This window comes from Schistocerca serialis, chromosome 4 (genome assembly GCF_023864345.2).
Source record: "Schistocerca serialis cubense isolate TAMUIC-IGC-003099 chromosome 4, iqSchSeri2.2, whole genome shotgun sequence".
Lineage (NCBI taxonomy): Eukaryota > Metazoa > Arthropoda > Insecta > Orthoptera > Acrididae > Schistocerca > Schistocerca serialis.
This window is the reverse complement of record NC_064641.1, coordinates 141,332,156-141,348,577: the sequence shown is the minus strand read 5'-3', so window position 1 is coordinate 141,348,577 and position 16,422 is coordinate 141,332,156. Positions and strand designations below refer to the sequence as shown.

At 43.8% G+C, this 16,422-nt stretch overlaps 1 pseudogene; it reads left to right on the top strand.

Moving 5' to 3' along the window:
* The first annotated feature begins 1,058 nt into the window (after window positions 1-1,058).
* LOC126475787 (5S ribosomal RNA) lies at window positions 1,059-1,177 on the top strand (annotated as a pseudogene).
* Window positions 1,178-16,422: the final 15,245 nt, after the last annotated feature.

Here is a 16,422-nt window from a genome sequence, read left to right as displayed (position 1 = left end):
CTCCCCACTCCCACCGAATAGAAAACGACTCGCGAGAAGCTCTCGAAAGTGGTCAAGTTAGACTAATGACAATATTTAACACGGGAGAAGAAAACGCACGAAAGTAGCAGAAAGTGGCAGCAAATTTAAGTAGGCTCGCTCACACTGCTTTTGAAATTGGACAAGCACACCACGGACGAATGCGTTACTATTCTAGTGGCTAATTTGCACTTTAATCTTCCCGTGAAAAGGAAGCAAGTTACACAACAGAGCAGTCCCAAGCAAGTCGGCCCGCTGCGTTTCACAGTCTAAGATGCACAAATATAACAGTAAAAATTAGTATCCACAGCACTAACGTCTTACACAGGCAACAATCAGCAACTTTAACACGACCGGGACCCGGAGGTTAAAGGCCGGGCTACCGCTAATCATGGAACACTTTTATAATACGGGGAGGGTGAGCAGAACCTCTCTATAGAATTTGGTCAAATATCGGCTACCGACAGTACAATTAGCGACCGTTATGATTCCGGCGGGAGCCGTTACTACAGAGCAATGAACTAACGGTAGACTTCACGGCAACTGATAGCAGCCAGACAGTTGCAGGATAAAGATTTATTGAAATCCTTGACCACGGTTTCGGTATGTCTGAATATACCTTCATCAGAAGCAAAAATACACTAAAATCACATCCTGCAGTGGAGATGCATAGAACAACCGTGCCAAAGCGCGTCGTCAGTCTCAGATAGAGGTGATATTTTAATTTTAACTACTGACGACGCGCTTTGGCACGGTTGTTTTATGCATCTACACTGCAGGATGTGATTTTTAGTGTATTTTTGCTTCTGATGAAGGTATGTTTAGATACACCGAAACCGTAGTCAAGGATTTCAATAAAGCTTTATCCTGCAACTCTCTGGCTGTTATCATTTACCGTGAAGATTTTCAACAGTTGCTGCTTCAGCCATGTTTAAAATTTTGACTAACGGTAGAATTAGCCTGCATCGACCACCACTTAAATGCAGCACAAAAACGGAACAACATTTCGAATAATTCCATACCAAGTATGGCCTCACCACGCCAACGGCCTTGCCGCAGTGGTAACACTGGTACACGTCAGGTCACCGACGTTAAGCACTGTCGGGCTTGGCTAGCACTTGGATGGGTCACCGTCTGTGTCTGCCGAGTGGTGTTGGCAAGCAGGGTGCATCAAGCCCTTGTGAGACCAATGGAGAAGCTACTTGACTGAGAAGTAGCGACACTGGTTACGAAAACTGGCAACGGCGAGGAGGGCAGTGTGCTGACCACGTGCCCCTCCATGTCTGCATCCAGTGACGCAGGCTGATGATGACACGGTGGCCGGTTGGTACCATTGGGCCTGTTCAGACGGTGCTTTTTTTGTGTATGTCCTCACCGGATCATTAGTCAGCGTTGAAGACAGTTGATCTGGGTAGCGGCGTCAGGAAGGTCAGACGACGTAATTACAACAGGTCACACCTCCAACAACCGCTCCTACTGAAGACACACCAGACCCTTCGGGCCGCTCTGGTCGGTTCCAACCAGACATCCCAACCAGCGTCATTCTCTCCATGCCCTGCCCTACATGTTGTGTGACCACGGCGCCTTCTATCGGATGCAGGTGCCTTGAAAACCAAAAGACCACAGGCTAATACCGCATCGCTCCATTCCACAACAGACACTCAGCTCCCTCTTCTTGGCCCTACTGTCAAATTCCTCCATTCCAGCACACGCACGCACTCTGGCTTAACGGCTCTGCACACCGAAATCTTTGCCTCAAAGACGTGCTACGGTTTATCGATAGGTAGTGCCACGTCTCAGTGTCGAATAAATGTTTTGTAAAATTTGCCAAAATTAGAGTCATTCAGTTCACCTTTTCCCTGTAAATCAGCTTGGAGTCCGCAACTCAGCAGAGCAGAGTTAAATAGGACACCGTGAAATGTGGTTCAACTTAATAATGTAGTTGCCTTTTATGACTAAGGGCGTCAGTTCATATCTGTCACAAAGTATGCATAACACTTTTTTAAATAAATATAGAAAGGAAATCCTGCACTATAAACTGGATACGCACTCACAGTTGGTTAAAGTATTTTATAACTGAGGTTTATTCTTTCTCCCACATACACCAAAAATAAAAATAAGAAACTTAGTTCACAGTTTATCCTTGAAAAGTTACAGTCCAATCATGGGTTTGTACACCGTTGGAGTCTATCACATAATTCACAAGAAATCCTGTGAGCTTTCCCTTAGAAAATAGTTAAATTTCCACAGCACCTGCTCAAACTGCAAGTTCCACACTGGCTTGCCACTAGGGGACAAAAGCTGGGTGAGTCGTTTGGCAAGGCGTCTGTTATTATCGCAATAAGTTTGCGTAAATCCGTCCGATCTCCCGCATGGCCACACGCAGCTATGAATCCTATAATTTTGGAATGTGTGAACGCTCTAATTCGAGGTGATCGACGGACCATAATAAAACACTTCGCTGCATAACTTGACGTCCTGTTGCACAACACATTCATCTAGGCGGCGTTGGAAGCTTTCCATAACTCGGCGTAACGTATTCCCTCGGACATTGACGACGGCAGTTCTGATGCGATCCTTCAACTCAGAAATGGTGGCATAACGTGTTCGGAACACTTCTTGCTTCAGGTAGCCCCAAAGGAAAAAGTCTGCACATGTAAGGTCGGGTGAGCGAGGCGGCCAGGAAATGACACCAAAACGGGAAATTACTCTACCGGGAAACGTCTGTCCCAAGAAATCCACGCAAATTCTGGCTGTATGCGAGGTCGCTACTTCTTGTTGAAACCATAGTCGTTCCACACCCACGTCGACCATACCTGGTGACAGTTACAGCCACACCGCTGTCATCCTCAAAGAAGTAAGGGCCAATAATCCCAGAGAAAGCAGCTCCACACCACACTGCGAAACGAGAGCTGTGCAAGGTCTTGATGTGCAGTTCATGCGGGCTTAAATCATTCCAATAACGCATATTCTGTTTATTCACTGAACCACATAACTCGAAATGAGCTTCATCTGACATCGGGATGGTGTGCAAGATTCGTCGATTTTGGCGAAGGAGGTCACACATGGTTAAGCAGAATGTTTCGCGTGAAACCAAAACGCGAAGCCTAATTTCCCGATCAATCTCCAGCTTATATGGCTGAAAATGGAGATCTTCGTGTAATATTCTCCTGAATGAGTGATCCGACATATGCACAGTTTGCGCATGACGACGAGCAGATCGTTTTGGATTACGCAATAGTACAGCACGAACATTTTCCGAGGCTTCTGCAGAACCTGTTGTTCGAAATACACGTACCCACCTCACAATGGTCCGTCCACCTGGAACTTTCCCATGACGTCCTAAGTTGAAATGTTGCCGAAATAGACGCTGGGTAGCAATAACAGAGTCGTTATTCTTGAAATAACTTTCAATAGCAAAGGCACGATGCTGTGCACTCCACCGCGCCAATCACTGTCACACTCGAAATGGCAACTCATTAGTATACGAATGCGGCACGAGCTGGCACGCATTCCTGAAGTACACCATTGTACTACGCAACTCAAATTACGCTACGAACGCTGCCACGCCCTGTATGATTACTTACTGGTAGAGGATTATACACGAAAACCTTCGTCGTGAACCTGTCTATCTGTTAGTGAAAACCGTACGAAAATTCGTAAAACATTTCCTGAGATAATCCTGAACATACAGACAGAAACCGACGCGGCGACTTTATTTTTAAGTTAATGGTTTGCAAAACCTAAAGATAAATGTAACTTTCGCATAATGTGGCAAGTTCGATGGAATTTGGGCCAATTACAGGAAGCATAGCTTAGGTATCGTACAGAAGGTAATGGAGATAAATACGCAATGAGACGAACAGGAATGACATTTGATTCAAAGACAGTGGTTACACTGAAGTTACCGCTATTCGTCATGGTCCCCTGAATGTTACAAAAGGTAATGAAATTGTTGTTAATGGAGTGCGTGATCGCCACAGACGGCATTGCATGCTCTGCAATGTGCTCCCATGCTGGCCAAAAGGTTGGTAAGGAGCTGTTGTGGCAGGGCGCTCCATAACTCCAGCAGCGCGGCTGACAACTGCTGGATGCCAGTTGGTGTATGTCGTGCTGGAGTCCGTCTCCCCATTCATCCCACAAGTGCTCGATGGTGTCTCAGTCGGGGAAAGGGGAAGGCCCGTCCATTCGTAAAACTTGGTATGAAAGCATATTCGACGGATGTACTGTCACGATCAGCCTCGTAGCGAGCAAGCAATTCCACACAGATGATCCTTCATTGCTTTTTATGGTCTTCAGTCACGCAGCGAGGAGTCCAGCAGACACAGCCGTCCGGGAAGGACCCACCAAACCAACCCCCTATACCGCCCTCCGTGTTGATACACATACACAATGCTGTTGATATATACAGTACTTCATTAGTATTATGATAGATTTGTTAACTTTTATCAAACTGTTGCATCCTTGAGCCTGATGTACGTTCAGCGGTCAATGACGTCACAAATCGGAGATTAAGGCAGCAAAGTTAAAGTTCTTATACATTGGAGAATAGGGGAATCAATGTTTACATTACTGTAATTTTATAATAGACTTCATTTAAAATGCAAAAAAAGATGCTCAAGTTAAACAGAGATAAAAATGAAGGGTACACGCCGGTGTTAGTTTTTCAAAATTAGACAATTTTAGTTGTGGGTCTTCGGGTCAATACCAAAATGCCACGTCTTGTAGGCGATGTCATCTCGATCGGCGAATGATTCAAGTCCAGGAAGGGAGACTTTTTCACAACGAACGATGGCAAGGGTAAACCAACCATTACCAGAATTTCCAGTAGCGACATCCAAAGTAAAATTAACCCTGCAGCCACGGGAGAATATGTCCATTTAATATGACTGCTTGGTCTGTTCCATTTCCTCCAAGTTTATTCTCGAGGCTAATAATATGTTTGTAGACAGGCATGCGGTGACGGCGTTGACGATACACACGTCGACGAGGCATAGTGCTTCAATGTTGTTGCAGATAGAGCTCACAGCGGAATGGTTCCGCTGGCGTGCACTGCCCGCTTTTATCATTACTACTTATATGTACACACGCTCCTGTAGAAAAGTTAGTAATGATGAAACAATTTATGTATGGATGAAAGGACTTGGTGTACTTGCAGAAAATGTAACTGTAACTGGAGATATTACTTGGTGGGCGAGTGTGTCAGCACTAGGAACAGAAACGTCAAGTTATGCAGCGATTGTGTTTTATTATGGTCCGTCGATCATCTCAAATAAGAGCGTTCACACATTCCAAAATTGTAGGAGTCATAGCTGCGTTTGGCCACCATGCGGGGGATCGGACAGATTTGCGCAAACTTATTGCGATAATAACAGACGCCTCGCCAAGCGACTCACCGTGCTTTTGTTCACTGGTCGGTCTTCGTAGCCATGCATGAATGTCTGCAATGCACTTGTTTTTCGCCAAAAGATACTCAGTGACAGCTCTTTGCTTAGCACGCACTTCCACTTCAGACGCCATTTTGAACGCTATATGTTGCGCCGAAACCTATAGGGACTTCATGAAACTATAGGGGCTGATGCAGGAATTTTCCACAATGACGCACAACAAATTCCGCATTTTTTCAGCCGAAACTGGCCGAGAAAAAAAGTGCGTTGCGTTACTTATTGAACGTATGATTTTATAACGATTGACTTGACAAGTGTGGAGATATTCACGTAATGTTGTCACTGCGTTGCTTGCTCGCACCTAATTTATTATGAGTTTGAGAAAGGCAAATATTTAGAACAATCTTTTCTTTATTGGTTTGGGGCAGTTTATTTGATTGTCGAGACGTAATAAAAAAAGTTATCTCCTCACATAGCTCGACTTGGAGTTACCGATTAACCCCTCCGTTACTACATCATTAACTAATTTCATGACAGAGTTAGTGGTTTATATACAGCTGGTTGCAATTCTTACAAAATGAGGTTCGTTATAGAGTTTCGAAAGTTAGTCTATTTTCAGTTGTTCAGTAAAATCAGTTCGTTCCATCATCTCCTCTCGAAAATTTTGTTTTGTAATTGTGTGTTGCCGCATTGCACTGAGCGGAACAGTCACTCAAAGTAAAGCAAGATGTTCTTAGCATAGCTGTTTTTTCGTGCACTGCACTTGGCAACTTTTTTTCTTTAGGTGATTTGAATAGTAGATGATTTTGAGCAGTAACCGAGTTTATGTTGCCACAAAGTAAGAGATGAAAATTTGTTAGGAGCAGGACGTAGTAAAATCGTTCACATTCGTGCTTTGTATTTCAAGATCGTTATCAGTGACAGTTCAGCTAAAGTTCAGTTAAGATCTCATTTACTTTGTCTTATGCGGTACAAGTTTGCGCGTGCATCATTTAATGTTGAAAAATTTTATTTGATCAATTTGCGTACGTAAAATTACGGGGTATTTATTCTTTCCAAATTTAACTTGTAACGTTGTCTAGAATTTTTATTGTGTTAGTTTTGTGTTTTGGAACAATGTGACGTCACGCATTGTAGCACTGTTTACTGCACTGCAACACAGAATTTCACAGGATAGCTAATTTAGTATACAATTTCACATCTTCTAATTATCTTTGCTAAAATTTAATTGCAATATAGTCATACAGTTTCAAATGGTGTGGCGACTGTATCAGCCAGTGTTTACGTAGGCACACCACTGCATTGTTCAGTTTCACGTTACAACATAGACACACACAAAAGTTAAACAATAGGAAACCAGTTCTTGTGTGCGTATTCAAATACAGAGATATGTGAACAGGAAGAATATGGCGCTGCGGTCGGCAGCGACTGTACAACACAAGAGTCTGGCGCAGTCGTTAGATTGATTAGTGCTGCTACAAAGGCAGATCATCAAGATTTAAGGTAGTTTGAACGTGGTGTTACAGTCGGCGCACGAGCGATGGGACACAGCATCTCCGAGGTAGCGATTAAATGGGGATTTTCCCGTACGACTGCTTCACGAGTGTACTGTGAATATCAGGTATCCGGTAAAACATCAAATCTTCGAAATCGCTGCGGCCGGAGAAGGATCTTGCAAAAACGGGACGAACGATGACTGAAGATAATCGTTCAATGTGACAGAAGCGCAACCCTTCCTCAAATTGCTGCAGATTTCAATGCTGGGCCATCAACAAGTGTCAGGGTGCGAACCATTCAAATAAACATCATCGATATGGGCTTTCGAAGCCGAAGGCCCACTCGTTTACACTTGGTGACTGCACGACACAAAGCTTTATGCCTCGCCTGGGCCCGTCAACTACGACATTGGACTGTTGATAACTGGAAACACGTTGCTTGGTCGGACTAGTCTCGTCTCAAATTGTATCGAGTGAGTGGACGTGCACGTGTACGGAGGAAATCTCATGTATTCATAAACCCTGCAAGTCAGCAGGGGACTGTTCAAGCTGGCGAAGGGCCTGTAATGGTGTGAGCCGTGTGCAGTTGCTATGATATGGGACCCCTGATACGTCTAGATACGACTCGGCAGGTGACACCTACGTAAGCATCCTGTCTGATCACCTGCATCCATTCATGTCCATTGTGCATTCCGACAGACTTTGGCAATTCCAGCAGGATAATGTGACACGTCACACACGTCCAGAATTGCTACAGAGTGGCTCCAGGAAGACTCTCCTGAGTTTAAACACTTCCGCTGGCCACCAAATTCCCCAGACATGAACATTATTGACCATATCTGGGATGCCTTGCAACGTCCTGTTCAGAAGAGATTTCCCACTCCTCGTACGGATTTATGGACAGTCCTGCAGGAGTAATGTTATCAATTTCCTCCAGCATTACTTCAGTCATTAGTCGAGTTCATGCGACGTCGTGTTGCGGCACTTCTGTATGTCCGCGGGGGCCCTACACGATATTAGACAGGTGTACCGGTTTCTTTGGGTCTTCATTATATATATACATACTAGTTCAGGACGCATACAAATTTCTATCAGCCTGTCTTCTTCAAAGCGTGTAGGTGGCTTTTGCCCCAGTAGATCCTGCACAGAACTAATTTTCAATGTAAATACCGTACTAAAATACAAAATAGTCAGAAAGAGCCCAATAATTTGCACACCTGTTAACTTTAAAATGGCATACGACTCAGTTGACAGACAAGCACTTTTTGATGTCCTTAAAGAACAAGGGTTACATCCAAAATCCCTTAACCTCATCAAAGAAACATTGACCGGTACTACTTTCAAGGTGAAATTAATGTGTGAAATATCCGAGCCCTTCCTGATCAAAACTGGGTTACGAGAAGGTGATGATCTGTCTCTATCCAATCTCGTGCTGGACACAGTCGTCCGCGAATGGGAAAAGGAGCTGAGGAATAAAAACTGCTGGAAACCTGTACAGACGGGACGAGTCAAGGATGATATAAGAATTTCATGTTTAGCATTTTCTGACGACTTAGCCTTTGACAAACTGCCTATTGGCTTCTGTCTCGGGTTCTTCGGCCTACGTTCATCTAACGATTTTTCTGACGTTTCGCCAGCACGAGTGGCTGGCATTGTCAAAGCTTCACCATTAATTGCCGGTGGTGAGCTGGAGGCGAGCTCGCGGCCGCAGACTATATGTACCTGGTGCGCCAACGTCCGAGGGCTTCTCCGCGGTCATTTCCGGTGCGGTTCTCCTCTTGCTACCTGCGACAGTCGTTCGCTGCAGTACGGGAAGCCAGGATCCGTTTACATTAAGGCTTTCCTCTTTCTTGTTGAAACTGTTCGCGTGATTTTTAGATTTCTACAGCTTCTCTGAACAAGCGCGTGTGATAGTGCTTCTCTACAGCCAGAACTTCCGTGTCGGCGAATTTTATTACGTGGTCGGTCTCATTCAGCGCGTGCTCTGCCACGGCCGATTTCTCCACCTGCCCCAACCTGCAATGTCGCTTATGCTCTTTGATCCTGGTGTTAATTGATCCTCCAGTCATTCCGACATAAACTTTTCCGCATGTGCATGGTATACGGTATATTCCGGACATTGCAAGTGGGTCTCTTTCCTCCTTCGCCGATCTAAGACACTCTTTGATCTTCCTTATCGGTTTGAAAATCGTCTTTACGCCGTGTTTGCGCAATATACGGCCGATTCTGTCCGTCACTCTGGGAATGTATGGCAGAAAGGCCGTACCCGACCTTTTTTTTCTGGTTCCTTACTTCGCAGAGTGTTTGGCTCTGTTACACTTCTAATATAATTTGTGGCGTACCCATTGCTCCTCAGAACAGTTTCCAGGTGTTGCATTTCTCGTTTGAGGTGTTGCGGCTCACATATTCGTCCTGCTCTCGTTACGTGCGTACTAATCATGCCTCTTTTCTGGCTCGGGTGGTGGTTTGACAGTTTGTGCAGGTATCGGTCCGAGTGTGTCGGTTTTCGATACACACTGTGTCCCAAGTTTTCGCCGTCCCTTGTGACCAGCACATCTAGAAATGGCAGTTTCTTGTCCTTTTCTACTTCCATGGTAAATGTTATGTTGGCATGGAGGCTGTTCAAGTGTCTCAGGAATTCGCCGAGCTGTTCTTCACCATGGCTCCACACCACGAAAGTATCATCGACGTACCTGTACCACACCTTAGGTTTGCAAGTCGCCGAGTCCAGTGCCTGTGCTTCGAATTGTTCCATGAAGAAGTTGGCCACTGGACTGAGAGGACCATTTCACGTGGAATGGCGATTTCTACAAACAGCTGGAAGGCGTCGCCATGGGTAGTCGTCTCAGTCCAGTGGTGGCCAACTTCTTCATGGAACAATTCGAAGCACAGGCACTGGACTCGGCGACTTGCAAACCTAAGGTGTGGTACAGGTACGTCGATGATACTTTCGTGGTGTGGAGCCATGGTGAAGAACAGCTCGGTGAATTCCTGAGACACTTGAACAGCCTCCATGCCAACATAACATTTACCATGGAAGTAGAAAAGGACAAGAAACTGCCATTTCTAGATGTGCTGGTCACAAGGGACGGCGAAACCTGGGACACAGCGTGCATCGAAAACCGACACACACGGACCGATACCTGCATGTGAGCCGCAACACCTCAAACGAGAAATGCAACACCTGGAAACTGTTCTGAGGAGCAATGGGTACCCCACAAATTATATTAGAAGTGTAACAGAGCCAAACACTCGGTGAAGTAAGGAACCAGAAAAAAAAGGTCGGGTACGGCCTTTCTGCCATACATTCCCAGAGTGACGGACAGAATCGGCCGTATATTGCGCAAACACGGCGTAAAGACGATTTTCAAACCGACAAGGAAGATCAAAGAGTGTCTTAGATCGGCGAAGGAGGAAAGAGACCCACTTGCAATGTCGGGAATATCCCGTATACCATGCACATGCGGAAAAGTTTATGTCGGAATGACTGGACGATCAATTAACACCAGGATCAAAGAGCATAAGCGACATTGCAGGTTGGGGCAATTGGAGAAATCGGCCGTGGCAGAGCACGCACTGAATGAGACCGACCACGTAATAAAATTCGCCGACACGGAAGTTCTGGCTGTAGAGAAGCACTATCACACGCGCTTGTTCAGAGAAGCTGTAGAAATCCAAAAACACGCGAACAGTTTCAACAAAAAAGAGGAAAGCCTTAATGTAAACGGATCCTGGCTTCCCGTACTGCAGTGAACGACCGTCGCAGGTAGCAAGAGGAGAACCGCACCGGAAATGACCGCGGAGAAGCCCTCGGACGTTGGCGTGCCAGGTACATATAGTCTGCGGCCGCGAGCTCGCCTCCAGTTCACCACCGGCAATGGAGGGTGAAGCTTTGACAATGCCAGCCACTCGTGCTGGCGAAACGTCAGAAAAATCATTAGATGAACGTCGGCCGAAGAACCCGAGATAGAAGCCAATAGGCAGTTTGTCAACAAGTGGCCACGAAAGCCTTAACAATTTTGACTTAGCCTTTCTAGCAAATGATGAGCTAACAAAAATCGAACAGGTTGAAACACTTAAAGAATGCGCAGAGAAAGTTGGTCTGCAAATATCTTTCCTAAAGTCTGAGTTCATCGTCACAAAAACAGACACCCAAATCTTGACTACAATATACGGTTACATCAGTAGCGTCGATTTTTTAAATACTTAGGTGAAGTCCTTGTATCTACGGGGCGAGAGAAAATAGCACAAAATATTCGCTTTGCGTGAACCAGCAGGGTCTAATCGCACATAATAATAATAATAATAATAATAATAATAATAATATACACTTCTGGGATTAACTCTTCTAGAAGAAACGATACTATGAAAACATGGCCTAACCACAGACAAGGATATTACTTCCAGAATGAATTTTCATTAAGCAGTAAACCACTAGGTTCCATAAGACGCGGACCCGCCGCTATAAAAGGAGACGAGGAGGGTTGTGTTGTCGGTACAGAACCACTAACAGCATAATGGGTCGGTCACGAGGTAGGTCTCAGTGACAAGCCACAGGTTCGTATGAATAAAACGAAGGAATCACTTCATGCTAGAAATTTCAGAGCACCTTCTCAGATTAACATGGATAAAGCGAGTGGAGAATATACATCAACCGAGAATGTTCTCAGCATGGGTGAAAGGGTGCGAAAGTTGCTCAGAGCACAGGTCATTCTCCGATTTTGTATGAATAAAACTAGAGGAGCTTGTCACAAGCGTTTATTAAAGTGAGCCTGTAACAACAACGACGTTATACTATTGTACATATAAATAATTTTTCTTCTGATTTTCGACAAATTAGTGTAATCGATGTTCTGATTTCATTTCTTTTTTGTTTCATGCCATTATGTTAAAGAAACTGTATTCAAGATTCGATGTGAATATTAATGTTTATGTCAAATTTCAAGCAATATTATAATAGAAATGAAGTGTAACAAATGTCGAGACTGTTGTAAGACGTTAAAGTTGTAATTGTGCGTCTGGTCCATACGTAGGCAATGTATTAGGATATGTAGGATGCAAAACCTCTGGTGAATACCGTGTCTGTAAGGGAGCGGTAAAAGGTGGATGGCAGGCGAGCGCGGGAAAATGCACACGGGCGCTGCACGGCATAACGGACTCAGCAGTAGTAGTCGGAGTTGGGCACTGGTCTGAGCAACACGTTCTGGATCCAGGAGGCTCTCCTGGAAGACGTAGTTTCATTGAGCCTCGGATATGCCGTTCCGACGCCTATACAGCATGGCAAAATTCCATAGGCACTAAATGGAAAAGTATTGCGACGCTAAGAAGAAGTAAAGTGCCGATACATAAAGAGCCATAGCTGTGATTGTATGTGTGCTCTGTGCCTCGCCATCTCGCCGCTCGCCAACCGCCACATCGATACAAACAGGTTGAAACTTTTAGTACTGTATTCGTGTGGACCAGTGTTACTTTTGTTCCACACTGTTCAATTAAATTTCACCAGAACTGTCCTATCATTTAATTATCCTCACAACTAACCTAGACAGGGTCCTTTCCACATGTTGTGCAATCCGAGTGTCCCGAGATGAAAAATTAAACTTCGTGTTAATAACAATTACCTGCAGACCTAGCTATGTTAGAATGATGTTTAAAGAACTTTTTTTGTTAATGAACTAACAGACGAATAACAAAGTTCTGACAAAGTTGGAAGATAATTTTGATATCGATTTAGAAATGAAGTTTAATTATTTTGAGGCACATATAATGGTATTTAAATAAGCAGGAAATAAGATAAAAAGAGTAGTAACTCATATATTGGAAATCTTGAGTGCATAATGATTTCAGTAATTAATTGTTTTAATACAGTGATCATAACAGTTTCAAGGTTCCCCCCCCCCCCTCCCCCCTTTTTTCATTCATTTGAATTCTGAAGTGTTCTAAACTGATTTGACCAGCAAAGTCAAAGCCAAAATAGAAACCAAAATTTATCAGTGTTTTACCTTTATCAAAATTGACATTGTGTGTGTGTTTCGAAAGTGCTATTTCTAGGGTAACCTATGCCCGATTTTAATCAGATCAATAGACAGTACGAAGTTTTGTAGTAAACATTATAGTGTAATGTTATATATTTATGGTTTATCCATATTAGTACAGAAAGTGAAATTATCAGTTCAGTAGATTTTCTGGTTCTAAAATTTACTATATTATGCAGTGTTATTACGTGTTGTTTTGTATGAACGTACATCAACTTGTACAGGGAAGAAACTCAGTTAATGCCTAATTAGGCTGGCGACCGTATTATTAGCAAATTGATAGCATATTATGTGTTGTTTCTTGTCCATCCTGACGTGTAGCTGCATTTCGGAATTGCTTGACGTATCATTGTTATTACAGAGAGCGTGTAAGTCTGGTTTGCCTCCATTCAGGTACACGCGGTCAATATCTACACAAAAATCCTTTCTCATAAGGTGAAGCCCCTCAACTTACCATAGTACAGGCTTTAAAGAGTATTGTGTGCCCCACGCGCACGTTGCAAGTGGCTCCCGGTGACAGGACATCCAGTTGTTGTCGGTTACAAATTAATGTGAATACCGAACAGTGGATGTTCAGTGGCACGAATTGCAATAATATCTAGTAAAGTAAAGAGCAGTGAACGTCAAGTACGGTAGTGTGGTGCAATTTGCGTTCAGTATGGACAAGAACGTAGAAACAGTAGATGTGTCGAGCGTAATGGAAAATCCGGCTGGCAATAGCAGGAGTTTACGCGGCCAGATAACAGATGGCGTTAGCGGAAGACAATTGGCGTGCATACAATATCACGAACATGTTAACGAACAGATGGAAATGTCGAGATTGCCTCGAACACAGCAAGGAATAAAAGAGGAAGAAGAGGATGACTTTGTAGATGATAGTGGGTACGTGAACGAATCCACTGACATGTTTGATTCTCCACAGATAAAGAAAGAATCGAAAAATTTTAAGCATGAACGATTTATTTGAACAGTTAACCAAACAAATTGCAGGACAGAATGATCAGCTTCAAAAACAAGTCAGTAATCAGGTTAGTCAGCTTAAAACAGATGTTGACGAGCAGCTTAAAACACAAAGTAATCAGCCTAAAACACACGTTGACGAGCACCTTAAAACACGAGTTGGTCAGATTAAAACACAGGTCGAGGAGCAAGGAATTAAAATTAGTAAACAAATAGAACAGGTAGAACAAAAAGCGGGTAATTTAAGTTCTGTGGTAAATACTATGAAGTTTGAAATTGACACAATTAATAAAAATATCGACACTATGCAGGGGGAAATTGACAACATTAACAGTAGGTTTGATGTTGAAATTCTCAGCATTCAAGAGAAAGTAGAGCCTCTGGTTGAAACAAAAGTAGACGAAAAAGTTTTCGGTCTTAAAACTGAGATCGTAAACGAATGTCAACACGGAATCTCACAGTTGAAAAAGGCAGTTTTAGACACTGAAAGAGATTTAGGCGAGAAAGTTACCGGATGTGTACAAAAGTGTGAACAAAATACTTCGAAAATTCAAGGCTAAATTTTCGATCTTGAGAGTAAAATTAAAGATAGGCCTGGTGTTGTCTATAATGGCACACCACTTACGAAGCTGTTGGAAGGTGAGGAACGCTTCGATCCCGCCAAGAAACATAACGAGTGGTATCCGTTACATTTCATCAAAAATTGCGAGAGGATGTTTCCTGAACACTTGTCTGGTCAGGAAAAGATAAACGTAGTAATTAGCGCCTTAGCAGGTGACGCTAAGCGCTGGGGAATCAACTTGAATACCGAACAAATGACGTTCGAAGAATTTAAACAAAAGTTTACGGAAGAATATTGGTCTGAACAAAAACAGGATCACTTGTGGCGCGAGTTTATCATGGCCAAGCTTCATTATAACAGGGGCAGGAATTCTTTGAAAGATTTCTGCGAATATTGGTACCGAAAATTGACACATTTAAGAGGGAGAAGATCCGATTCTGAAATCATATGGGAACTATATAAAAAGCTCCCAGAAGATTCGAAGAGATACGTGGGAAGCAATCATTGTAGCTTCCAAGCATTTCTCGAAAGGGTCGAAGACGAAGACCACTGGCGCGAAAGTCGTGCCAATTATCAGAATTTTGGTAACAGAAATAATCGCAATAATGACGAGAGAAATGACGGCGATGGGTTTCGCGTCAACGTGATACAAAGAGGTAGAGGCAGGGGAAGAGGAAGAGGGAGTTATCTAGGTTGCGGTAGAGGGTACACTGCGCTAAATAATAACGACGCGGGAAACTGATTTCCGCGAACGTTGCGGGCCAAACGGAAGCGGACAGTACATACCGGCCCCGATTTAAGAAATGTTACCGGACTGACAGTAAAGTTATGAGACAGGTTAGAGACAGGCGTGGAACTACGCAACGTGTAGTTGCGGAACAAGCGCCAGGTGCCAGCGCTGGTGAGTCATTTTCGCTGCGCAGGCTTGTTAACAGGCGAGTGGAGCATCAGAGGGCAACGGCCCAGCCTAGCAGAACAGCTGTTCAGAGAGAAGCCGCTAGCAATGCGGCAGCATTAGGTACGAACATTGCTGTAAGAGCTGGTGAATACATTACGAGTGGTAATTCCGTGGCAAAGGAAATAATAGATGAAACTGTGGATACACAGAGAGGTGTGGTTAGCAGTGTTAGGAATGAAGTAAATGGCGAGAATGAATTAGCAGAAGTAACTGATTGGCGTGTGCAGATCGACGATCTGTACAAGGGCCTCAAGCAGTGTGAGTGGGAGGATTTTAAGAAGGAGTACAAGGCAAGGAATGTTAATTAGTGAAAAAGGAAATAGTAGGGACGTCGATAAGGTGACATGGCCCGAATTTAAAGAGGAGAGAATAAATAGCGCCGCGCAAAGTACGCGTGCCGCCGATAGGACAATGGTTGAAGATAGGAAGGAATTGGAGGATGAAATCCTAAGCGTTGACGAGGAAGTAACTTCTGTTAACGATCCGCCAACAGTACAAGCTGCTACCGAAAGGCACCGTGGGGAAGGGGCAGATAATTACCTAAAAGTAATTGAAGTCCACGAGGATTACACTAAACACGAAGTAACAGTGGATGTGAGTAAAGCTGATAATGAGGTCGTTTTGTCAAAAGAGGATACTGAGTTAAAATTGAAGCCTGACGAAAATGCAGAGGAAGAACTCAGTGCCTGTCTCAGAAAAGCTTTTATGTTAGAACCTGAAAGCGATCCAGAATGGTCGGATTCGGACGATAGTTCAGATGACGAATATTTCGGTACTAGTGAAAATAATGGGAATACAGCTAATTACGATATCGTACTTACTGATGACGAAGTTTCAAAACAAAATCCAGATGTTGAGACTGAACACATAAAAAAGGAACCACCTGACGACTCAGTGTTTATTTTGCAAGGAGTTCAAGTAATTAATGACTTTGAACTCCCGGAACCAAAGAAACCGCCAGATACAGGTGATGTGAATGTTAAAAGCATATCTTGGGACGATGTTATCG